Consider the following 27,800-nt stretch of genomic DNA (forward strand, 5'->3'; position numbering starts at 1 on the left):
ATCACACCTTACCTGAAATATGGAGAGGTTCAAATGTGCAATTCTCATTTTACCACACTACCAAAATTTAAGTCACAGGATCACAGATGACAACCTAGTTAGACTTTCATACCCCAGGCTGAGGTTACATAAAGCAAGAGACTAGCTAATTGTAAGGTTCAAGGTGGCTTTGGCAAACATTCAATAACAAGTTTAATATTTGACTATTTATTATTTTATTTTGCTGTTGCTATGATATCCACACCCCTTTGCTAAGTTTCTAAAATGAGATTAGTAACAAAATTGGTGACAACCCGCCATGGCTCTCCCAAATAGGGTTTTAAAACATTGCATTCAAAACAGCGGAATGAGGATCCCCAATAGCTTTAAAAATTAGGGTACTTTGGCCTCTTAATGACTGTCATTAGGAAACCAGGACACTCATTTAAAAACTAGGATGCTTAGCCACCTTTCCCAAGACTTTTGTCAAATAAATCAATCTGAAAAAAGCAAACAGGCAATCTTAAATACAATGCATTTTAAGATTATCACAGGCATTGATAATTCAGCAAATCCTAGCTTCTCTGGGTCAGATTTTCAAAGTGAGGCACACACATTTGTATTTGCCTAATATCTGCATGCAAATATCTGCATGCGAACACATAGATCAGATGTTTACCTCAGCACATGTCCACTAGGGCATCATGCATGTGGTAAGTTAGGCATTTATGGCAAAACAGACACTTCTAGGCTAAGAGACTTCAGAGAACAGGCTGGTTCCTTGGTATAGGTGATTTTGTTAATCCTGACTGGATGGATTTCTTGAGTCTGGCTGTGATAAGAAAGTTTGGTCCACCTGCAGTCTGGCTGAACTATGCCTCAAGCCTCATGGGAAGAATGGATTTTTAAGTCAGGGAACAACTATTTTTGAATGGTCTTCATCAGAATTTTCTTTTGTAGGTGCTTGTTATTGAAGGGGCTAGCTGTGAGAGCCAGAGGAAAGCTGCATCCAGAAAGGCAAGATTAGGCTTTTGAGATGGAGACTTACATTTCAGCTCAGGAATGATGGCAGTCATAAATCACACCTAAAAATAAAACATAACTCCAGTGCTGTACATAAAGGAGCATAACACTGATTCATGATGCACTAGTGAGCTACAACCACACAAAGGTGGCTGTGCTTTTCCATATATGTACCCAAACAGCAGGCCCAAAGTCAATCAGAGAGGCTGGAATGTGATTTAGGTGACCAGTCGCATACTGCCTATAGCAAATAGCCAAAATGAACAGTTTGTGTATAAGACACAGGGGCTGAAAATTGTCCAGAAAGTTTGGATCTTTGTCACTCCTTATGTCTCAAATTTGGGGCTCGGCAGATTAAGAGATCTGGTGGGACAGCATCAGTTAGCGATGGGATTAGGAGTCAGAGAAAATACAAATGATTGTCTATTTCACATATTAGCTTGAAAAGCACATACTGGGTTTCATATTTCCAGACAGTCCCTGGCCTTTGTACAGTAATTTACCACCTCCCTCTGGTTTTTAATGCCATGAATACCAAGCAGAGTGCCATGTATTTTAAATAAATATTTCATATCAATCCTTAAATTATTCTCCATAATATTAGTCCTAGTTTATATGATAGATTATAAGCAATCTTCTGTCTATTTTTGACTTTCCTCTGTATTTCAAGAGATTCATATCTTGACATTTATCTGTTCTCCACAACTAAAACCTGCAATTAAAGAAGAGGCAGTGGTTTCTTTCTTAGGTATTTTACAATCCTGGGAACTTGTTGAGAAAGTCCTGTGTTCTCAAAGCATGAGTAGCTCCTGTTTTTGCTCTGTGAGAAGATTTGGCACCAAGGATAAAGCGATTGTGATTTAGAGCTCGCAACATTAGGAAAAATCTTTTTTTAAAAGGCAGAGTAGAGGGATGTGTCACGCTTCCAACCTGGTAATGAAAAAGCCTTTATTGTTCATTTAATTTAAGGACAAGATTATGGGACAACACAGAGTAGCTTGAACCGGCATGTGTTCTAATGCCACTGGAGCACGACATTTCTAATTAAGAGACACTGGCTCTGATAAGACAATGCAATGGAACATTAGTCCACTTTGCAAAAATGAGACTCTGTTGCTGGAGTACTTATTAATTTTCTTTTTTGTCTGCTTAATATGTAAGTCTAGGAAGAGAAGACACTAGAAAAGAGCCAAAAGTCTTTTGTAAATGATCAGGAGTAAACCATGGGAGGGTTACAGTGATTTGAAAAAAAACTAACACAAAACCCCCCAGGAGTTTACATAGAAGATATGGGCTTTTTACGCCAAACTTTAACCTGGATTTTCTGTAAGCATCAATTGTGTCAGTTCCAGGCTACCGCTCATCAGTGTCTGCTGCAAATTCTGTAGCGCATAGAGCCTGCAATAAAGAGCAGTTAGTGCTGCTTCAGCAGCTCCTGGCAACTGTTCACATTCTTACTTCAGCAGCATGCATTTTAAGGGGCAAAAACCAATCTTTTATTTTTTGTTGTTGATTGCAAGTGTAGGTTAGCACAATGTCCAGACTAATTTTAATCACCTAGGGAGAATCAGATCTGCTTGTTTTGACATTAAAAAAAAATGTATCTCTTGGCCTTTTGTCTGACCCTCTATTTTTGTGCCCATTTATATTCACACAGCAGCATTATCACAAAAGGGTATACTAATGTTCATCTTTTATATTTGTCCACTAGAACAATTTGTTCATGTCTATTGTACGAAAATCAGACTCTGTTCTCCCTGAAGAGCTTCTTCTACACCATTCTCCTGAGCAATACCTCATGTTGGTTTCAACTTCTGTCCTATTTAAAAATATAGACATGGTATAATAAGCCATACCTTACTGACCTGGCTGAGGACACTGAGGAATAAAGGTCATGGAGAACTGATACATTCTTTACATGATAGCAATTCGGAGTAGACCAGAGAAGATAATACTCTTGGGGCAGATCCTCAGCTGGTGTAAATTTTCATTAGATAATTTACACCAGCTGAGGATCTGGAAGAAGAAGGCAAGTTTTACAAAAGGGAAAGGATGTAATTTACTGACCCATCAGCTATCTATTAAAGTACAAATAGCAAAAAGGGCCATGTTTTGGCAACCACCCAAGGTATCCTCAAGAGAGAAAATTCAGCTTCAGTAAAAGATTTAGGTTGGCAACATATAAGGCAGGAACTAATGTGATAATTTTCTTCAAAATGTCAGGAAATGGAGTCTTCTGCTTAGTTTGGAAATGATGCCAAAGCATAAATATGCATCAGTTGTGTCATTTCATGCCCTTAGTGGAGCTAAAGGCAATAAGCAAGGATAGTGCTTTTCCCCGGATCGTTTTGCCCTAACAGAAGCACTATAGTGTCTTTGTGCTGTAATACACAAGGCACTGACTTCACTATTCAAACAACTTATATATTAGAAATCCTACAGTTTCTCTTAATTTATCTATATGTTGATCAAAAAGAAGATTCAGGCCAGCCTATGTACTGTATGTGTCCCAGATTTCACATGGCAAATAGTCATCTGTGCCTGTGTATCTCAGAGCAGGACTGAGTCTCAACTGCCAAAAAAAGTTATGACCCTACCTATCATATTTTTCCTCTTCTCTTCTTGCTTCAGTTCCTTCCCCAAACTAGATACATTCTGATTTGCCTACCTCTTCACTCTCCACCTGCAAAAGGCATTAATCAGCATTACCCTAATTTACAGGACTACACAGCCTGATGTGTTCATTGCTTAAAATTGATTGCTACCCAGTGGGGAACTCACTCTAGTCTTCTGCCTGGTTAGCTCCAAAGGACTATCAGGGAATCATTATGGACAGACAACATGTGTCTTTAGTCCATCAAGCCACTCCCTCTTTTTCTGAGTGAAGTCCCTCTGGCCAGCCTTTAATTTTCCACATCCACTCCTTTTAATGACCATCTACACAACCAATGGAGCATTCGCAAATAATGTCATCTGATTCTTTCCAACGCAGACTGGCCAGGATTTATGTGCCATGACCAAGTCTTTCAAAAATGACTAGTGATTTTAGGTGCCTTAGTTTTGGTGGGCCCAAAATTGAGGCACCATAAAGGGGCCTAATTTTAAGTGAACACGTACTCAGAATTTTCTGAAAATCAGGCACTTTTTTGGTGTCCATAAATTGAAGCAACTATGATTGCTAGGCACTTTTAAAAAGCTTAGCCAGGATATCTTTGCCCCCAGAGCATTCTCTTCCTATGTATATTGTAATCTTTCAACAGCCACCAATGCTTTTTGGTCACTCCTAACAAAATTAAGTGCTACATCTGGTAGCGATGTCATGCACTCTTGTCCTATGCATGGGGCAGCATGTAGTTTTGTGGCCCCAGGAGCACATAAGGAAGCATATTGTGATTCAAAGTCATTACCTGCCTTTCAATTCCTCCTGTTTTGGAGGAGGAAGGGATGTACCCTTTGCCAGCTCTATGCCTTGTGCTGCATTCATCCTGGGCAATGCAGCTGCACTGGCCAGCACCTGGGGGCAGTTCCCAGGCACCACCCATTCCCCATATCTTCCCTATCCACATGTGTGGGAGAGGACATAGTGGCCCCAATGGAGGCTCTGCCCTCCATGCTGGGTAAGGGTAACTATCGAATGGGTTTCATCAGGGCACATTATGCCCTCTCATTGGAGCTGCACAAGAACTGGAATTTTTGCTTTAGGGAAATTTCAGGATTTCAACATTTCTTCCTCTCCAAAATGGAACAAAAAATGAAATTTCCAGCAAAAAAAAAAAAAATCCAAACAAATTTTAGTTTGATTGAAATGTTTCATTTTGACAAAATTTCAATGTTTCATTCAGATTTTGACATTTTTATTTTATATTATATAATATCAGATAACATTTAAAAAATTGAAATTAAAAATGGTTTTGAAATAGATAATCAAAACATGCCATTCCAAAAAGTCAAACAGAAAATGTTGACCTTCTCAGAATGCTTTTTTAATTTTTTCTTTCTAATACAATTTTTCCATAAAATATTTCACTATTGACGCATCAGCATTTTCTGATGGAAAAATGTTCCACAATCTGACTTGCAACTTGGAGATGGTGCTGAACAGTGGTTCAGTCAAGTAGGCAAAATACCCAGTTAATATCATAGTGTCCAAATAGTACCCAAAATTCATTCAAAATAGCTGAGTTCAACTGTACTTTGTTTAAAATGTGCAAAATGTTATGGCCAAGATTTTCCAAAGTGGGTGCCTTTATTTTTGGATGCTAACTGGAGACTTTAAAGGGACCTGATATTTTTCAGAGTATAATCCTCAGTATTTTCTGAAAATCTGGCCCATAGATGACACCCAAAAATGGAGGTACCCCAAATCACTAGTCACTTTTGAAAATTTAGCTTGCATGTTTTGTAATGAATCTATCAACTCCATGCTCTAAAATCCTGTGGTGGAAAACCTGCAACCAAGGCAGTGTACAGTATAGCAATTAATTAACAAGTCAACATATAATTATTACTCCCCTGCTTTTCTGGCCTTGTTTTCAGCTACCGTGATGCAATCTAGTAATATACTGATTAAGCAATTAATGTTGGGAGGAAGAGAAATACTGAGAGATGTGCTGAGAAACTAAACCGCAGAAGAACCTCCTGGAGTTTTATGTCTAACACGGCTCACTGCTCAGTCATTCTTACTGCAAAAGTTGCCTAAGCAAAGGATGACTGCAAGGGCCTGGCACCCTATCTGTGCTCTGATTCCAAAATTCTTACTCTCTTTTTTAATGTGCATTATAAAAACCAGGACACCGTGCATGCTTTATGTGGAGAATATTGTATGATGACACATTGTGAGCACTCTGGGCCAGATCCCAACCACTGGCTCTGTCTTATTTGTGCCACTCTGGCAGTCCAAAGGGGTTAGAGAGCTGAGCCAATGGAACATCTGGGAATTCTGTTGATATAAGGGGAGTCCCTGGTTGGCCACTCATTTCATGTTACCGATGCCATAGGAAATTTGGTGGGAATGGGAAGGGGCTTGTTGGGGGCATGGGGAGTGAAGCCAAAACGTAATATGCTCCAGTGATCCTCACTGCAGGCAGGATTGTATGGAGAAAGCAGTTTTCAATCCCCAAACTGACTTTAATCATTGAAACAATTTGGGTAAAGGGCCCAAACATTTTACCCCCAATTTGCCAGTTATGCGTTGGGTGTGAATAACTAAGCCCAGTTCTGCTGTGTGGTTTGTTTTCCTGCCTATATTCATTTTCAGTGGTAAACTTTCTGGTAATTGTGGCCCTAATCCGCCAAAGCACTTAAGTACAACCTTAACGTTAAGCACATGAGAAGTGCCGTTGACTTCAATAGGGCTTTAGTGGGACTTCTCACATGCTTAAAGTTAAGGATGTACTTAAGTGAATTGCTGCTTTTGGAGTAGGGGTTACAAAACCTATTTTCTCAGTTTTTTTGTTTGCCCAAGAAATCTGGTCTTTGCGTCATTCTGCCAAACAAAATATGGTATATCACAAGAGATGGATGGACTCTTCCTGCAAGCCAAAATAGTAATGAGAAAGCTACGTGAGCACCTTGAGAGGATCTAGGGGATTTTGCAATCTGGAGCATCTGGACCCTCAAGTGGAATAATTGTTTTGTTTAAATGTCAGATACAATAGGGTTCAAAGTCTTCACTGTTTCACACTGCGTCAGCTTTCCTGGTGTTATATAACACCACAGCACTATGCAGAAGGTGATACTTCATGATGCCTAAGATGATACTTCATGGTTGCATCAGAATTTGAAAAACAACATATTATTTTCATTCCCAAACCTCTCCCCAGAATGAGGAAATGCCATTAGAAGCTAGAGGAGAGGAGCAGGCCAAATATTACATGACTAGGGCAGCACTAGAAAGCATTGTCATTTTCAGCTTAATCTGTTCCCAAGAAATAACATTTCTTTCACCTACATAAAGCCTGAGTAAAACATTTTATGCAGGTGAAATGGAAGGAAATCCACCCTTCAACCCAAGACCAGGACAGCAACAATTGCAGCCCAGAAACTGAAATATCAATAACAGTGCCTCCATGCCATTTACACAGAGAGCTAAAGCCAACAGACACATAATTTCAGCTCCCAACATCACCCTCCATGCTAGCCTATCCAAGGCCGATGCAGAGACCTCTTTATGGTACATGAGGGATACATGGAATTCTCTGCAGGCAGCCTACTGCATACATCCCACCTTCAGGCTGAAGTGATTTTAAGGGTCCAATTTGTAAATGTGGTCCAAAAAAAATTGTGGAATGTTTTTGGAGGGAGCAGGGGGAAGAGAGGATGAACAGAAATTTTTGTGGAAAATTATTTTGGAAAAAAATCTGTTTTTGTGAAAAATATTCATTTCTTCGAAACAATGGAAACACAAAACCCATGATTTTTCAGTCCCTGAAAATCATAAAACTGAAACATATTTTTGGTTTGGGAGGTTTGGGGGTTTTGCCAAAACCCCCCCCCAAAATAACACCTGAAGCCAGACCTAACGAAGAGCTTTGCAAAGCTCTGTGAAGTTTGTACCTTCCACCAACAGAAGTTGGTCCAATAAAAGTTATTCCCTCACCCTCCTCATCTAAAAAAAAAAAAAACAAATCAAAACAAAACAAAAAACCAAAAACTGATGCATTTTTATTTCATTTTTGTTGAAAAATTTCATGGGGAGGGAAAAAAAGAGTAATTACCTAAGTCCCAATCAACTGCACCAGGAAGGGCTCCCTAGGTCTGGGTGAATCTCCTGTTAGGCAAATGAAGTGCTGCAACTTTCTTTTTTGATTTCTTTTTTCTATTCTTTTTTAAGTAAGATTCATTTGACAGCAATAGTCCTCAGCTGCAGCACTAAATATACAAAGCCTTAATGATGGCCAAATTACTTACAAAGCCACGGGAAATTTCCGATTACCTTGTAAATGTAAGTGTCTCCTGCTGATTAAATGTTCTTTAAACATTCTTAGACAGTTACTCATGCAGACTGATTGTTTTTCTTAGTCCCCCCCTGTACACCTGCTGAGCTCAGTAAGACATTTTGAAAATAATGTAGTCATTGGGATCTGTAGTAATATTAATGACAAAAACCAGTTCATTTGATAGTGGTGTCAGATGTACTTCCTCCAAAATCTAAGCAATATTTCATTGCCCTGGTTCCTCCTAGAGTAATGTCCTTGTAACAGGGTCTGGGTGGCCTGCCCTTAAGGGTTGGAGGGCCTACGGCTAACCAACCCTGATTACAAAAAAGCAACACCTGGGCTGGATCAGGTGGTCCCAGTATAAAAAGCAGCAGGACAGTGTAGTGAAGGGCATTATGAGACAGCTAGAGGAATGAGGTCTGGCAGCAAGCTGTGGAAGGGCAGAACCCAGAACTCAAGACTAGCAGGGTAATTGTTATGTGGTTGTTTTCAGTTTTGGTTTGCTGCATTGGGAAAATGAAAAAGGATTCACAACCTGCCAGAAGGGCCTGGGGACTGAAGCCTGATCAGAAGGGCTTGCAAACTGTGTGTTTGCTATGAGTGCAAGGGGAGAGCCCCGAAGAGGGGAGGAATTGTAGCAGGGCTCAGCAGAGGCACCGCTGCCCATAAAGAGGTGTCAATAAATGGTTAACACAGCGGCAGTCCCCTTCCCCTGATTCCCACCGCTCTGACACAGCGCTCTGTCCCACAGCAAAGGGCATTAGCTCTCCTTTGTTTGTGAATAACTTATAGGAATATTTTACTTTCTCTCTTCCTACCGCATCCAATTACCTCCCCATCTTACATAATTATAAGGTGCCGATCACCAGAAAAATTAGGCCCCATGTTACATGTATCTGCCTCTTGACACAGTTCAGGGCAACTGCACATCTGTTCCTCCTCTGTGTTCCCTTGAGGCCACTCACTATAGGCTGCCGGCTCCTCAGTGGTCACCTCTCCTGAACAGGGTTTTTCCAGGCTGCACAGTTCCCTGCCTACACTGAGAAACTCCTTCAAGTCGGGCTGCCTAACCAGACTGGCGTCTGCACTTTGCTTTCTCTCCAGGGGTTATGAACAGCCTAATTGCCAGCAGTTATAAGTTACCACACAGCTCTTTATAAGCAAGCAAATTACTCTTACGGTGAAAGCATTACTATGAAAACATAGTAAAGCAATAAAAGAACCTATGTGCATGCTAGTAAGCTTACCAGCTATCACCCTAACTCCAGCAATCGCTCTGATAGAAGTCAGTCCTTCAAACCCCACCAGGTGGTTTTTCCATGGTTACAGGTTCGTAACAGCCTTAGCTCAGAACTAGCACACCCATGAATAAGTCAGTCTTTCCTTTATATAGCTTGGGTCTCTGTTCCTGAGACTCTGGGAGCAGGTAATCAGTAGACAATAGGCCCCTTCCCAGGGCATAGCTTCAAAAGACTGAGTTTCTGCATAAATGAAAGTGGGCACTTTGCATTCACTCCACCTAGAGATTCAACAGGCAAACCACTTGACACTGTCCCAAAAGTTCATCTTTGTCTGGCATGTTGTTCAGTATAGTCCTTTGAATTTCAGAGGGTTCACATCCCATCTCCCCCCTAAAGAGAGACATACAATTCCAGCCCAGAATAATACTTAAACTACTCATATCATAGGCGCCGACTCCGTGGGTGCTCTGGGGCTGAAGCACCCACGGGGAAAAATTGGTGGGTGCTCTGCACCCACCAGCAGCTCCCCACCCCGCCCTCCCGCCCCAGCTCACCTCCACCTCCGCTCCACCACCGCCTCCTCCCCTGAGCGCACCACCGGGTCTTGCTTCTCCCCCATCCCTCCCAGCGCTTGTGCTGTGAAACAGTTGTTTCGCATGGCAAGCCTGGGAGGGAGGGGGGAGGAGGGGGAATGCAGCACGCTTTGGGGAGGAGGCAGGACTGGGGCAGGGATTTGGGGAAGGGTCCAATAGGGGCTGGGAGGGGTGGAGTTAGGGCGGGGACTTTGGGGCAAGGTTGGAGTTGGGGCGGGGCCGGGGATGCGAGCACCACTGGCACAGAAAAAAGTTGGCGACGGTGACTCATATAATACAATGAATCCCAAACATTAAACGTTATTCAATAGTGTCTTCCAAGTATATTGCAGAAAATTGTCATATCTGTCACACCTATGTTTTCAACAGAGCTAATTTTGGCTGTCTTCATTTTTGGGTGCCCATCTTGGGAAAACTAGTTGTTCCAAGTTGGCCACTCAAAAACTTAGTTTCTCCCTCAAAAAAAAAGATTCTTTTGAAACAGAAGCCCACACTGTGTAATAAATGTCTCAACAAATAGTATGAATATTACTTGTGCACAAAAATGAAGAGCTATATATGCAGTTCAAGAATTCATGCACTATTTTATAGGGAAATCATCCCCCCCACCCCCCCTGGACTGCATGTGTGACATACTTGAAGGACTATGAAGACTCAAATGAGGGATGTAAATAAATGAAAAAGAGAACATTTTCTGTTCTGGAAGGAAAGAACTATAGGGGTGAAAGTGATGCCAGAGGTGATAAATAAGATAATAGGCTGGTCAAATGATCCACTGAACCTGGGGTACTTTTTATATCATTGAGTTATAAATAGCTGGCATGCCATAAATTCAATGTAAAGTTGATGGTGATCGCTACCACAGATTGTATCAGCAAAATGATTGTTTTAAATATAACTTTATATATTGGTATCCTACTATTAATGGTTCCAGTGTGAGCTCTCACTGCAGCTGAATTCAACTCAAAGTCCAATCCCCTCCTCCTTCTCCAGTACACCCGTATTGTAACACTAGCCGGGAAAGCAAATGAAAGGTGACCTCTAATTCTGAGGCCAATTCTATCAACCAGCAGGGAATTCAAAGATCATCCATGTCCAGCCTCACAGAGGTCAAGCAGATCCTCCCAGCCTGAACACCTCTGGTACAGGAGCATGAATCTCAAGGCTGATCTCAAACCTGAATCTCTAGTCTGGAGCCTCCAATGAGTTTAGAATAATCCAACTTTTTGGTATTAAACAATTGCACTGTTCACCCAGAGCTTACTTTTGGTCACTTACTCTCACTCTGCCACCATTTTCCCCTTGTCCTCAAGCTATCCTCAGGGTGCTACACAGCTAGACTTTTGCATAGATTAGAGCACTTTGTTCCTTTATGATTCATGAAGATGTACTGGCCCATTAACATCAGTGAGGCGAAAATCCACTTTTCTTTAATTTAAATAAATCTCTCATGTCTGTATGACTGCATCAGTCTGACAACCTTAATGTGGATGTACTTTACCTAAGTACATGCAATACCAAAGCCAAAGAATGTTCACAAGGACAAAATGTACAGTATAAATAGGGAACTCTATAATTTTCCTGATTACAGACTAGCAAAATAATAATAATTAATAATAATCATCTGGGTCCACTTGAGATTCCAAGTTTGAAATTCCAAATCTGAAGTTTAGTTGATAAAAGTAATAGTTGACGTAATATACTTAGACTTTTGTAAGGCATGTCAGTTGGTACTATACAACATTTTGATTAAGAAATTAGAACAATACAAAATAACCACAGCACACATTAAATGGATTAAAAACTGGCTAACTGATAGGTCCCAAAATGTAATTGTAAATGGGGAGTAATGATTAAGTGGGTGTGTTTCTAATGGAGTCTCACAGTGACTCGTTCTTGGCCCTATACTATTTCACATGTTTATCAATGATCTGGAAGAAAACAAAATCATTATGGATAAACTTTGGAGGCTGCAAAAGATCAAGATACTAGTAAATAATAAAGGAGACTGATCACTGATACAGAGCTACTTGGATTGCTTGTTAAGCTGAGCACAAACAATATACTTTTTGGTCTTACAACTAGTACAGGGATCGGCAACCTTTGACATGCGGCCCCTCAGGTTCGGCCGATCGCAGCTCCCACTGGCCACGGTTCACTGTTCCAGGTCAATAGGGGCTGCAGGCTGAGGGATGTGCTGGCCATCGCTTCCCACAGCCCCCATTGGCCTGAACAAACCTGATGGAATTAAGTTAAACCTTATTGAATTAAGTCTAAATATTTTGGGAGTACATTGTATTGAAAATGCAAATGTTTATGTACTATTGTGGGATTGTATGGAACTTCTTTAAGAGGAAGAACATGATTAATGCAATGCCTGGAAAATATTAGGAACTTCAAAGGACTTTTTGGACAATATGTGTGAAGTGGATTTCCTAGGAAATACTTGGGGGAGGGGGAAGTGAGAGATATGCCGTGTGAGGTACTCATTTGCCAGAGCCCATGTTGGAGACAGTTGGGGTGATTCCTGATAAGCTTATTACTGTGCATGCAGGTTCTTTTATTGTTTTAATGTTTTTTTCTGCAATGAGTTTACCATAAGAATAAATCTTCTTGCCTAGGAAGTGCTGTGTGCTCATTTATATTTTTTGGCAATTATTGTTTTATCCATCTCCTGAAGAGAAAGCAATCAGGCCTGCTTAGGCAGTCTGTCTTTTGTTGGGAATAACTCAATGAAGGCAGGTAACTGGTCAGCCTGGAAATACCCTGGTCAGGAGGGAGAGAGATGTGGGTCTCCCCCCAAGAAAGGTAACAGCTGGAGATCTGGAAACCTGACAGTGGGTGGCCTGGCTGAACCACTGAGGGGAAACACAGGTGCAGTTGCCCTGAAGTGTGACAGTTCAGGGCAACTCTTCTTTTTACTGACAAATATGTAACAAGTTCCAATGCTTAGAAGTTGAAGCTAGATATTTCATATTAGAAGTAAGGTTCATATTTTTAACAGTGAGGGTAATTAAGCATTGAAACAACTTAACAAGTGACTTCTGGTGGATTGTTCACTGGAAACTTTTAAATCAAATTTGGATGTTTTCCTAAAATGTATGCAACAATTCAAACAGGAATTAATTCAGGAAAGTTCTCAGGACTCCTATACAGGGGGTCGGACTAGATGATCACAGTGGTGGTCCCTCCCGTCCTTTTAATGTATGAATTTATTGTATTATGTATGAAAAGAGCCTGAGAAGCGAAGTTTAGATCAGGATCCAACCTTCTCCAAATGGGGAGGAGATATTCAGTTCTGGGATTTATGAGCTTAGCTCTTTGTAGAGCTAAGAGCCAGTTACAATGTACAAATCCAAACATGAATATCTCCTGAATTCAAGGAATTTAGGTTTAGGGCAGTGTTTCTCAAACTGGGGTCACCGCTTGTGTAGGGAAAGCCCCTGGCGGGCCGGGCCGGTTTGTTTACCTGCCCTGTCCGCAGGTCCGGCCGATCGCGGCTCCCACTGGCCGCGGTTCGCTGCTCCGGACCAATGGGAGCTGCTGGAAGCGGCGCGGGCCGAGGGACGTACTGGCCACCGCTTCCAGCAGCTCCCATTGGCCTGCAGCGGCGAACCACGGCCAGCGGGAGCCGCGATCGGTCGGACCCATGGACGGGGCAGGTAAACAAACCGGCCCAGCCCACCAGGGGCTTTCCCTACACAAGCGACGACCCCAATTTGAGAAACACTGGTTAAGGGGGTTGAGTTGGGCCTATCTCTAGTTATGCAAAGAAAGAAAAAAGAAAATAAGCCTTCCTTATAATCAGGCAAATATAGTATTTCTGCATTTACCAGGTACTGAGACCTGGTTTGGGGTGTTCGGATTTTGCCAATGGCTTCAAGAATCTCCCAAACAACCTTGGGTGTTTTAAGGACCTTTTTATTTTTTTACTTTGTCGGTAAATTAGATTCTACAATAAATGAAAAGTCCATGTTTGCACACACAGGTCAGGTTCATACTATCGTCTTCCTCCACAGACATCACTAGTCAACTCCTTGAAATTAATTAAAATAAGAACATACATAAGAACGGCCATACTGGGTCAGACAAAAGGTCCATCTAGTCCAGTATCCTGTCTTCCGAAAGTGACCAATGCCAGGTGCCCCAGAGGGAATGAACAGAACACGTAATCTTCAAGTGATCCATCCTGTCGCCCATTCCCAGCTTCTGTTAGGGACACCATCCTGCCCATCCTGGCCATTGATGGACATATCCTCCATGAGTTATCTAGCTCTTTTTTGAACCCTGTTATAGTCTTGGCCTTCACAGCGTCCTCTGGCAAGGAGTTCTACAGGTTGACTTTGCGTTGTGTGAAAAAATACTTCCTTCTGTTTGTTTTAAACCTGCTGCCTATTAATTTCATTTGGTGACCCCTACTTCTTGTGTTATGAGAAGGGGTAAATAACACTTCCTTATTTACTTTCTCCACACCAGTCTGATTTTATAGACCTCTATCATACCCCCCCTTAGTTGTCTCTTTTCTAAGCTGAAAAGTCCCAGTTTCATTAATCTTTCCCCATACCCCTAATCATTTTTCCTGTCCGTTTCTGAACCTTTTCCAATCCCAATATATCTTTTCTGAGATGTGGTGAACACATCTGCATGCAGTATTCAAGATGTGAGAGTACCATGGATTTATATAGAGGCAATATGATATTTTCTGTCTTATTATCTATCCTCTTCTTAATGATTCCCAGCATTCTGTTCGCTTTTTTGACTGCTGCTGCACATTGATGTTTACAGAGAACTATTCACAATCACTCCAAGATCTCTTTCCTGAGTGGTAACAGCTAATTTAGACCCCATCATTTTATATGGATAGTTGGGATTATGTTTTCCAATGTTCATTACTTTGCATTTATCAACATTGCATTTCATCTGCCATTTTGTTGCCCAGTCACCCAGTTTTGTGAGATCATTTTGTAGTTGTTCGCAGTCTGCCTGGGTCTTAACTATCTTAAATTCACTCCTGAGGTGAGACCTTGTGTGCCTAGTTTCAAACTGAAATGATTTTTTACTGCTGAATTGTGGGCCTCTTAAAGAACATGCTCTCACTTTGAAGAACTAGAAATGAGGTCAAAGAGTACCTAATGCCTCTTCTTAAAATTGATTCCAAGGAAGTGAGGTTTAGGAGAATTCCTTGAACAGGAGAATTTAAAGGAATGATAACAAAAACGTTTTTTCATAGTTTAAACTATTGCTAGTACTTCTGACCTTTCTCTCATCACTGAACTTTCAAGCGAATAAAAGAAAGAGTCAGTCCTTGGAGAACTCCAGCCAAGTAGAAAATATTTAGAGGGCAGAATCTATTTGTGGACAACACGTTATATAGGCAGATTGACTTATTCTTAGCACAAGGCTAAAGTTTGTGGGTTATGTAAATGATGATTCACTGTTCTTGAGATTTGCAGTTCTGCATGGCTGGTTATATACTGGTTAGTGCTGTCGCTGTGCAATTGCTCTATGGTACCCAAAGGTAAATGAAAGGTAGACTTAGCTGTAGCTGGTGTGAGGAAAGGCGGACTACATAAATGGCCTGCCTGGTTACTTGAGCATGCAGTCAAAAATACCCATAAGTAGCAAGGTGACCTGCTTTGCCTGGTACTTGGAAAAGTGCAGGGTGGATGTTTAATAATTAATACCTACCTTACATGAAAATGACTGCCTTAAGAAAATGCCATTTTGATATAACTTATCAGTACCCTACTTCTCCCACAAAGAACACACAAAAAATACCACAGACACATGAGGGGACTAATTGTACTTCAAGTGGGAATGCTTACATGAGTAAATGTTCACTGCTGTGAGCAGAGATGGAACAATCGGGTTGAGAGGTAGAAGAGATGAAATGGCACTAGTGAGAAGAATATATTTCTTTATTACAGTGCTGTGGACTGTCTCCTTGATCTCCTTTCCAGACTGCCTTACTACGTCTATTTTTAATTTTCTTTCTTTTAACTTTTCTGTGCATTTACTACTTAGGGAAAGTGCACAACCTTGGAGACTTTTTTATCCACAGAAGAAAGCAGCATTAATGCAGACTTCCTCATACCACCAGGTTTCTGCCTGAGATTCACATTGGAAGAACAACATCTAGGGGTGAGGGGAGATTCATTCTCCATTCCACTCAACCACCAGCTCTCTGCTGAGACTTCCAACAAGGATCCTAATTAGTTTGTGTTGCGGTGTGGTTGACATTTGTGTGCTAGAAACAAGGCTGAAACTTTCAGGTTTGTTTTAAATTGATCACTGAGCATCCATTAGATGGTAGGAAACTTTCAATTGCTACCAACCAGGGATAGATTTGAACTAATAACTTAGAGATCAAAGAGCCTGCTCTAGGTCAACCAAGTAACAGATTGCTTGCTATGCACATGGATCACTGAGGGTGACAGACATGCAGCATGGCTATTCATATCTGGCATACAACTGTTCTATTAAAAATTAGTTAACTACTAAAACAGCACAAAGATATTTTCTTTGGGGGCTTGGGGAAAGAGCTCCAACGTTTCACAGGAAGGGAGGGAGAAAGAATTTCATAACCAATGAATCAGTGTGATCAACTCAACTGCCCCTCCCCCATCCCATCAGCTTCATCTTCTGAGGTGTAAATTAGGGATATGTGAGTGGTTTGGATAAAATAAGAATGAATGGATACAACCCTTTGGGTATCATTCAAATCAACTAAAAAAAAATTAGGGGCTTTAAAAAAAGCTGTGTAATTTTTTTGTTGTGTTAATTTTCTCACGCCCACATTTTGCATGATTTTGGGATGACTTAAGCTTAATTTTTTACATATTGAAAATTTTTTGTTTGTGTGATTTCTGGCCCAGTGAGAGACAGATCACCATCCAAACATTTGGCTTTTCACAAGAGATGACTAACATTTGGATGCTGATCTGAACCATTGAAGATTCTAGGTTTAGTCATCTCTTGTGAAAATTGGAGGGACAGATGTTTAAACCTGAAAAAAAAAAATCTAGATACATCATTTAAAAAAGGGAGAGATTTTTCCTAGATAGTCTTGCCACCCACTGAAGAAATCAGAAGCATCTTAATATTCAGAAATGGCTTAGTTGCTGCTCTTGCTGTCCACCACTGGCTGGAGTTTCTTCTTGTGGTGTCAGTGTTAACAATGCTATTTTAGCACTGTCTTTTCAACTCCATATTCTTCAAGGAGCATGACCTATATGATGAGACGTTCCAGGCTTGGAAGTTAGAAAATAGATTAAAGGCGGAGGATGATTTTAAACTGAGCCTCTATGGGGAAAAAACTCTGGCGTCCGTCCTGCCCATGTGATTGATTAACCCTGGATTAATATATATACTGGATTTTCATATATTCCACTGATTCATCTCCAGTATAAAGTAACATAGGTTGCCCTTATTATATATACAAGAATAACTAATAATAACCAAACATTAGCTTATATTTTATACTGTTATACTTCTGTCATCATATTATTAGAAAAAGAACTGAAAACATAGCACTTTTGTTTTACATTTGTATACTTCTCATTTCAATTGAAATGAAACTTGTAAAAGAGTTTCACAGCAAGAAGACAAATGTTGACAGATAAAATTACTAGATTTATAACTAGGCCATTGTTTCTTATTTTTACTTCTCTAAAACAAGGGAACAGACTTGGGCTAGGTCTACACTAAGGGGGGGGGGTCGATTTAAGATACGCAAATTCAGCTACGCAAATAGCGTAGCTGATTTCGGCGTATCCTATTCGACTTACCCCGCGGTGAGGACGGCGGCAAATTGACCACTGCGGCTCCCCCTGACGAGGTGGGAGTAAGCACGTCGATTCAGGGATCGATTTATCCGTCTAGATGAGACGCGATAAATCGATCCCCGAGAGATCGATTTCTACCAGCCGATCCGGGCGGGTAGTGTAGACTAGCCCTTGTATAAATTAAATCTAAGTTACATTAAATGTAATAATTAACTACCCTTTCAGGAGAAAGTGTGGGGTTTGAGCTGTTGTCACTTAGGATAAGATTATTATTTATTTATTTATTTATTTATTTATTTGTATATCATTCTATTGTAAATTGATGTTTCATTTTTCTATGGGAACTTTTATTAAATAAGAACTACAAACTAAAATCTCTATCCACAAGTGAAATACTTTATATACAAAGTTAAATGAACTAGTACCAAAATGATGGTGTTTGCATATAATATATGGGATTTTGTAAATTTTATGTGGACTATCGCACATAAACCTCAGTTCTGCAAATGCTTACACATCTGCTTAACCTTAAACACATGAGTAATCCCATATCTACATTTTGAATTATGTCTGTTTCAATACTAACCTTTCGTTAGATGAGCAGGTTTAATCTCTAATCTCAATTTCTTCAGTTTTACATCTATAGGGTTGTCTTTGTGTAAAACAATTGGTGCACACAAATATTTATATAAGGTCAGACTACAGGTATGTAGAGCAAAAATAATCTTCAACTGTTTGATCAGCTCTAGTCGTATATTGATTTGTTAAACTCTCCTGCTTCTCTGTTATGTACTGAGATTTGACTTACTTGTCCAAACCAAAATTGTTGTAGTGCTGTACTGATTCTTTTTATAAGGAAAACTTATATTCCATGGTCTTAGCTCCATTCCTAATTGACAGGGGTCCACATCATACAAATAACCACTACAACGCAAAGGGACTAAAGATTGAACTGAATAGGCACTGAGACTAACTACTGTCTCACCCTTAGCCTATGACTACACTTGCATGCTAACCCTAGTAGTGGTTTGTGTAATGCTCTCTTGTGTTTCCCATACCCATGCCTAAGAGTCCACATACGCTGTGCTAGACATGGGTATGGCACTGTGTACACACACATACCCCCACCCACACTGCTGCCTAGGTGCGTGATCTTAGTGCTACCATTTGTTAGTACTTTTGCTTGCCTTCACACATTTGCTGAAGGCAGTTCCTGATCATTTTGCCTTTCACTGCTACTTCCTGCAAAACTGGGTTATTTAAAAAATGAAATGTCCCTCTGGGGCTGATACACTCCACAGCACCCACTGCATGTATCTCAGATGAAAACTGGGGAAAACCATGGAGACGAAAAGGAGAAAAGAATTTTCTCCTGGAGGCCTCAAGTAATGTCAGAGGATCCACTCTTCAGAGTTTACTCCAGTGCAATGGCTTGGAGAAGTCTCCACATGCAGCCTTAGAACCTGTGATGATTTGAGAATCTGTACAATTTGTTATTTTTGTGTCAGATTATGAACTCACTCTACCAGAGGCAACCCATGCCTGCCCATAGTGGAGGGGGGAGCAGAGTGAGGGTAGGGCAACCCTGCCCTCCCCCCACGCATCCCCTCCGCACTCTACTAAACTGAAAACTCCATTTTGAATGTGGGGGCTGGTAGCTTCTTTGCTTATGTATTGGACTCAAATTCCAAGATGTGGGCTGACAATAGAGGGTCGTTAACTTGGGAAGGTCCTCTATTCAAATTCAAACATCCTAGACAATAGAGAGGCTCCCACCCAGAAGAAATGGTTTGGCAGGGGAGTGGTCACTTGCCAACAGAGTCACCTGGTAGGAGTCTGGGATCACCTGAGGAGGCTGGGAATCCCCTGACAGAGGAACTGGGCTGGCTGGAGGTTTAAAAAACATATAGGATCTAGTGTCTGGGTTGCCTCACAGCAGTCTCAGTGGTTAAGTGGAAGCACCTGACTGGACCTGTGACAGAGCCCATACCTCCATGTGATGAATATCTACAGGTGTTAGCTTAATACAAATGCACCCGCTGTTGAGTGCACCCACAAAGGAGCCTGCACACTAATGGAAGCTGAGGTCTGATAATTAGGCTCGCTAGGTCCACATTAACTTCTCTCCTAGCTAATCATTAGGCTCTTCTTGAGATATTACCACAGAAAGCCTGATTACTTCATTATATTATCTTGTTACATCCTGATTCATTGATATCCAGTAGACTTCACCTTCTGTCCTTGATCACTTTTTCTTTCTACTGTGATCTTTAATGCTGTTCACATGAGCTAGAACAGCAATATATTATAAGAGTAATCGCTGGAAACCCAGCTTCCCTTAACACAATTATTCCACAGATACCTATGGGGAGGTGCATGTTTCTCACCAAAGCCTTGGTACTAATCAAAGTTTGAGTACTAAGGACAAATCTTCTGCAAAAAAGTCCTTCCTTAGAGATAGTGATGCTATATTAGTGACACATATGCCTCCTTACACTTGATTACACCTCTGCCATATCAGAACTGCTGAATGCTGGAGGAATGGATGATGCAGCATTTGTGATCACCAGAATGTCAGGTTGTATTTCAGTGGGTGCCTAGGAAATTTGTTCAGACTGCACTGGCTGTTGAAACATATTGTATCTGACATAGAAATACTGCCTAGAGGCATTGTGCAGGCAAGCCCAGGGCGATCACAGCAGCAGGGGACCAGTTCAGTCTGAAAGGAGTCAAGGTGCAGACTCTGCACCAGGCCTGAGAAGTGGACAAACAGCAAAAGGTGAGGAGCCCCAACTGGTCTTGACTCATATTGTCTTTGCTTACCTATGATTGGCGGCGGGCGGGCGGGGGGGGGGGAGGCAAAATATAAGAATATGGTTCTGCATAAAACAGTGGATCATCTTCTCTTGCCTACAGACATCTAAAAATCTCCTGTGGAAATCAATGGAAGTTAGGTACCTAAAGTCCTTGGAGAATCTAGGCCTGTTGTTCCTACTCTTTTGCTGGCTGTAGCCAAAAGAAGAGATGGTTTCAATGGGAGTTAGGCACCAATACCTTTGAGGAGCTGAACTAAAGAGACTAGAAACTATTGAAACTACAGGATCCAAAGTCTGGAACTGCTTGCAACCATAGGAAAGTTGGATTTGTCAGGCCCCTGTTCCATTAAACGTGGTATCCTGCAGCTAATACGTGAAGCTTCAGAGTCAGGGGAAAAAACAATGATCTCAGCTATTGTTGTAGATTGGGGGAAAATATGGGAGAAAGTATTCCTGCCTAAGCTCTGCGATGATGAACTTGCCCCCTGAAGCACTGACTTGAATGGAGCTATGAGCTGCAGGTATGGGCCTTGATACATAACTATTAATGTTATTATTTGTAATAAATTATCCACCAGACGTATTTGGGTCAAAGACTATTTACTACGTGAAGATATATTTCATTTTAGTTCTAAATTTAATGGCCACTAATTTAATTTGTGTGTCCCCATTGTTCTCATTTTGGAACAGTGTGAAAAATATACCATTTAAATTCTTTATGATACTGAATATCTCAGGAAAATCTCCTTTAAGTCATCTCCTTTCAGGTCTAAATTTAATCAGTAAATTCCAACATACATGTAGAAAAGTGAATGATATTACAGTGATGGTGGGAGGGACTAGTGTGCAGATTCTCAAAGGTATTTAGATGCCCAACTCATAGAACAGAAGAACAGAAGAACGGCCATACTGTGTCAGACCAAAGGTCCATCTAGCCCAATATCCTCTCTTCCGACAGTGGCCAATGCCAGGTGCCCCAGAGGGAATGAACAGAACAGGTAACCATCAAGTGATCCATTCCCTGTCGCCCATTCCCAGCTTCTAGCAAACAGAGGCTAGGGACACCATTCCTGCCCATCCTGGCTAATAGTAATTGATGGACCTATCCTCCATGAATTTATCTAGCTCTTTTTGGAAACCCTGTTATAGTCTTGGCCTTCACAACATCCTCTGGCAAGGAGTTCCACAGGTTGACTGTGCGTTGTGTGAAAAAATACTTCCTTCTGTTTGTTTTAAACCTGCTGCCAAATAATTTCATTTGGTGACCCCTAGTTCTTCTGTTATGAGAAGGAGTAAATAGCACTTCCTTATTTACTTTCTTCCCACCAGTCATGATTTTATAGACCTCTATCAGATCCCCCCTTAGTCATCTCTTTTCCAAGCTGAACAGTCCAAGTCTTATTAATCTCTCCTCTTACGGCAGCCATTCCATACCCCTGATCAATTTTGTTGCCCTTTTCTGAACCTTTTCCAAGTCCAATATATCTTTTTTGAGATGGGCGACCACATCTGCACACAGTATTCAAGATGTGGGCGTACCATGGATTGATATAGAGGCGATATGATATTTTCTGTCTTATTATCTATCTCTTTCTTAATGATTCCCAAACATTCTGTTCACTTTTTTGACTGCCGCTGCGCATTGAGTGGATGTTTTCAGAGAACTATCCACAATGACTCCAAGATCTCTTTCTTGAGTCGTAACAGCTAATTTAGACCCCATCATTTTATATGTGTAGTTGGGATTATGTTTTCCAATGTGCATTACTTTACATTTATCAACACTGAATTTCATCAGCCATTTTCTGGACCAGTCACCCATTTTTGTGAGATCTCTTCACAGTCTGTTTTGGACTTAACTATCTTGAGTAGTTTTGTATCATCTGCAAATTTTGCCACCTCACTGTTTACCCCTTTTTCCAGATTATTTATGAATATGTTGAATAGGCCTGGGCCCAATACAGACCACTGGGAGACACCACTATTTACCTCTCTCCATTCTGAAAACTGACCATTTATTCCTATCCTTTGTTTTCTATCTTTTAACCAGTTACCAATCCATGAGAGAACCTTCCCTCTTATTTCATGTATGCTTACTTTGCTTAAGAGCCTTTGGTGAGGGAACCTCTCAAAGGCTTTCTGAAAATCTAAATCCACTCTATCCACTGGATCCCCCTTGTCCACATGCTTGTTGACCCCCTCAAAGAATTCTAGTAGATTGGTGAGGCATGATTTCCCTTTACAAAATCCATGTTGACTATTCCCCAACAAATTATGTTCATCTACGTGTCTGACAATATTGTTCTTTATTATAGTTTCAACCAGTTTGCCCGGTACTGAAGTCAGGCTTACAGGTGTGTAATTGCTGGGATCCCCTCTGGCGCCCTTTTTAAAAATTGGTGTCACATTAGCTATCCTCCAGTCATCTGGTACAGAAGCTGATTTAAATGATAGGTTACAGACTCCAGTTAGTAGTCCTGCAATTTCACATTTGAGTTCCTTCAGAACTCTTGGGTGAATACCATCTGGTCCTGGTAAGCTGTTATTGTTTAGTTTATCAATTTTTTCCAAAACCTCCTCTAATGACACCTCAATCTGGGACAGTTCCTCAGATTTGTCACCTTAAAAGAATGGCTCAGGTTTGGGAATCTCCCTCACATCTTCAACAGTGAAGACCGATGCAAAGAATTCATTTAGTTTCTCCACAATGGCCTTATCTTCCTTGAGTGCTCCTTTAACATCTCCATCATCCAGTGGCCCCTCTGGTTGTTTAGCAGGCTTCCTGCTGCTTATGTACTTAAAAAATTTTTTGCTATTACTTTTTGAGTCTTTGGCTAGCTGTTCTTCAAATTCATTGTTGGTCTTCCTAATTATATTTTTACACTTTATTTGCCAGAGTTTATGCTCCTTTCTATTTTCCTCATTAGGATTTAACTTCCACTTTTTAAAGGATGCCTTTTTGCCTCTCACTGCTTCTCTTACTTTGTTGTTTAGCCACAGTGGCTCCTTTTTGGTTCTCTTACTATGTTTTTTTTAATATTGTGGTATACATTTAAGTTGAGCCTCTATTATGGTGTCTTTAAAAAGTTTCCACGCAGCTTGCAGGGATTTTACTTTCGGTGCTGTACCTTTTAATTTAACTAGCCTGCTTGTTTTTGTATTGTTCCCCTTTCTGAAATTAAATGCCACAGTGTTGGGCTGCTGTGGTGTTTTCCCCGCCTCAGGGATGTTAAATTTAATTATATTATGGTCACTATTACCAAGCGGCCCAGCTATATTCACCTCTTGGACCTGATTCTGTTCTCCACTTAGGACTAAATCAAGTATTGCCTCTCCTATTGTGGGTTCCAGGACTCGCTGCTCCAAGAAGCAGTCATTTAAGGTGTCTAGAAATTTTAACTCTGCATCCCGTCCTGAGGTGACATGTATCCAGTCAATATGGTGATAGTTGAAATCCCCCATTATTATTGAGTTTTTTATTTTAATAGCCTCTCTAATATCCCTGATCATTTCACGGTCTCTTTCACCATCCTGGTCAGATGGTCAGTAATATATTCCTACTGTTATTTTCTTATTATTCAAGCATGTAATTACTATCCATAGAGATTCTATGGTACAGTTTGGTTCATTTAAGATTTTTACTTCATTTGATTCTATGCTTTCTTTCACATATAGTGCCACTCCCCCACCAACACGGCCTGTTCTGTCCTTCTGATATATTTTGTACCCTGGTCCTATTGTGACCCATTGATTATCCTCATTCCACCAAGTTTCTGTGATGCCTATTATATCAATATCCTCATTTAATACGAGGCACTCTAGTTCACCCATCTTATTATTTAGACTTCTAGCACTGGTATATAAGCACTTAAAAAACTTGTCACTTTTTAGCTGTCTGCCATTACATGATGTAATTGAATGGGGCTTTTTTTCATTTGACTGTTTCTCATCAGATCCCACCTGTATTTTATCATCTTCCATCCTCTCCTCCTTACTAGGACATAGGGAATCTCCATTTATAGATCCTCCCCTAAGGAATGTCCGAACCATATGGTCCTCTGCACCTGTCGGCCTTCCCCCAGCCCTTAGTTTAAAAACTGCTCTACGACATTTTTAATTTTAAGTGCCAACAATCTGGTTCCTTTTTGGTTTAGGTGGAGCCCATCCTTCCTGTATAGGCTCCCTCTTTCCCAAAAGTTTCCCTAGTTCCTAATAAATCTAAATCCCTCCTCCCTATACCATCGTCTCATCCACGCATTGAGACCCTGCAGTTCTGCCTGTCTAACGGGTTCTGTACGTGGAACCGGGAGCATTTTCAGAGAATGCCACCATGGAGGTCCTGGACTTCAATCTCTTACCTAGCAGCCTAAATTTGGCCTCCATGACCACCGGCTCCTCCCAGCACTACACATAGGTCTATCTAGATGTCTCGAGAGATCCGCAACCTTCGCACCAGACAGGCAAGTCACCATGCGGTTCTCCTGGTCATCACAAACCCAGCTATCTATGTTTCTAATGATCAAATCACTCATTACTAATACTTGTCTCTTTCTAATAGTTGGAGTTCCCTCCCCCAGAGAGGTATCCTCAGTGCGAGAGGATAACACAACATCCTCTGGAAGGAGGGTCCCAACTATGGGATCTTTTCCCTTTGCTCCAGTTGGATGTTCTCTTTCCCTGAGACTTTCATCCTCCTCAATAGCACAGAGGCTGTCAGACTGGGGGTGGGACCGTTCTACTGTGTCCCGGAAAGTCTCATCTATGTACCTCAGTGTCTCCCTTAGCTCCTCTAGCTCAGCCACCGTGGCGTCCAAAGCCTGTACATGGTCTCTGAGTCCCAGGAGCTCCTTGCACTGAATGCACGCATATGCCACCTGCCCATAGGGTAGGTAATTATACATGCTACACTGGGTGCAATAAACTGGGTAGCCCCCACTCTGTTGCTGGACTCCTGCCTGCATTCTCTTTTTACTCCTGAAACTCGTTCCTTTATTGATGTTTTGTTTTTATCAGGAGGTGGTTTTGGCTTTAAGTTTAAGGAATGGTAAGTGTATGTAGCCCCCCCCCATACACACTCCCCCTGTAAATTCTCTCGCAAAACTCACCTGTTAGCCACTCCTGTTCACTAGCTCCCCTGGTTGCTTAGGAGCAGGCTTTTTAAAGCCCTGGTCTTCCTGAGTAGCCCTGGCCCCTGGTTAAGGGTTGATGAGTGCTAAAGGGCTTAGGGATCAAAGCCTCGTTAAGAAGCTCTCAGCTCTCAGCCTTGCCTATCAGGCCGCTAGGCTCAGCACTCACATGGTCAGCACAAGGTCCCCCAGACAAACAGACCACATGGTATATTTCAGTACACTCCAGTGGAAGTTAGGTGCTCGAAATACCTTTGAGGATCCTCTGGGCCTTAAGTGAGTTATGGCTTTATCCTGCCTTTGTTGTGTGGTTTGGGGAAGGAGAGTCACTCACCTGAAATGATGGCAGTGCTGTTCCTCCTCCTCAAGTGAATGAGGTAAACAGGAGTAGCTGTTTTATTGCCCATAGTTGTCCTGCCCCCGAGTACAGAAAATACAATAATATGTCAGCTTCTTTCCTGTCATTCTCATGCTCACTGTCTGGGCCCTTAGGGTGTGTCTAGACAGCAATTACATGCCCGCAGCTGGCCTGGGTCATGGGCTTGAGCTGACAGGCTGTAAAATTGATGTATAGATGCTCGGGTTAGATCCCAAGCTCCTGCAATGGAGGAAGGCCCTAGAGCCCAGGCTCTTGCCTGATCCTGAATGTCTACACTATTTTTAGCCCTGCAGCCAAAGCCCCATGAGCCTAAGTCAGCTGACCTGGGCCAGCCACGGCCATGATGCAGGTCTTTTAACCTAGTGTAGACGTACCCTATGTGTATGACCACACAGCACACTAATCCCAGACTCAGACTCAGATTTGAGCCAAAGCTCCTTGCTGTCCACACAGAAATTAGTCTGACGAGCTAATAACTCCTCTTGAGTTTGGGCCCCAGACCCTCCAAGTGGGGTGGGTTGGAGTCCAAGTACCACTATGACATGGGTCAGAGCCCAGGCATTTTGCAGACCAAGTCCGAGTTGTCAGACATGGGTCTGGAGAATCCATCAGTGCTATCCCACAATCCCCTGGGGCTGTGCTTCCCAGCCCTTCAATTCCAAAGTTTGCCACTCGCTTCCCAGGAACCAGAAGCAACCTCCTGGTTTGAAAACAGCTGCTCGGCGTTTAACCCTTAATTTCCACGTGGACTGCTCAGCTGGAAACAACAAACACGTTCAATGCTAATATGTATTAGGTATGGCCAGCAAGCAGTAAGATGAAGTCCTGCATCAAGTGCACCAGAGAAAAACAGCCACATTCTGGTTAACCTCTGACGAGGCACTGACTCAAGAGCACTAGAAATGATCATGTGTATAAAATGATATCCGAGCAGCTGGCAGCGTTGGGGATTGACAGGACAGCAGATTAATGCAGAGAGCAGATCAAGTGACTGAAGACAAACTACCAAAAAAAATCAAAGATGCTAACCTCTGGGAACTCCCTGTAGTCCTCCCTCTTTTATGAGAAATTCAGTTGGATAATGGGAACTGCACTGAACACTGTGCCTGGTGCATGATCCTCTGCTGAGTGAGGATGGCAACAGTATAACCCCCTATCACAAGCACCCCTGGAGGAGAGCCTGCCGGCAGAGGATCTGACCTTGAATTAAAGCAGCCCCTTTCATAAACTGTGAAATGTATTTTTTAACCAAGCTCACACAATAATGTTCTCTGTCTCTGTCCCTTCAAGGCCCTTTCACCTCCATCAACACAAGGCACCAGGAGGAACACATGGCAACTGGAGCCTGCATGTTCAGACCACCCTACTGCAGGGGAAGAGAAAGAGCATCTTAGATGAGCTGATGGGAGCCCTGCTTGATACAATGAATCAGCAGATTCAAGTCCAACAGGCCCAACTCGATAAGGATGCTCGCAGGGTGGAAAGAGAGACAGAGGCTACACAGCATGAGGAGAGATTTGGCAGACAGATTCATGGAGCATAACTGCTGGTTAAGGGTGCAGAGAGGCACCCTTAACAGACAGAGTGCAGAGGAAGGAGCTGTTGGAATACTTACTGGAGCTGGCTACCAGACTGCAGGCTCCAAAGCAACTTTCAGCTCTTGCTCCCCTCACTGCTATCAAGTACTGCAGAGCATCCATCCTTTGGACAATTCAGGGAGTGGCTGGACCATGTCACAGGCAAACACTGACACCTGGAATGGATAAATGAACATCTGTGCATTCCAATCCAGATGCATCCTGCAGGTGCAAAAGGTGCCAGAAAGACCAAGGAGAACATGGACCTATGACTGTTGCGTTTGGGGCGCGGGGTTGGACCATGTTGGGTTTTATTCTTGTACTACATGCCATGGCAGCACGGG

This window comes from Terrapene carolina, unplaced genomic scaffold (assembly GCF_002925995.2).
Source record: "Terrapene carolina triunguis isolate 2854851 unplaced genomic scaffold, T_m_triunguis-2.0 Scaffold23, whole genome shotgun sequence".
NCBI classification, from domain to species: Eukaryota; Metazoa; Chordata; order Testudines; family Emydidae; genus Terrapene; species Terrapene triunguis.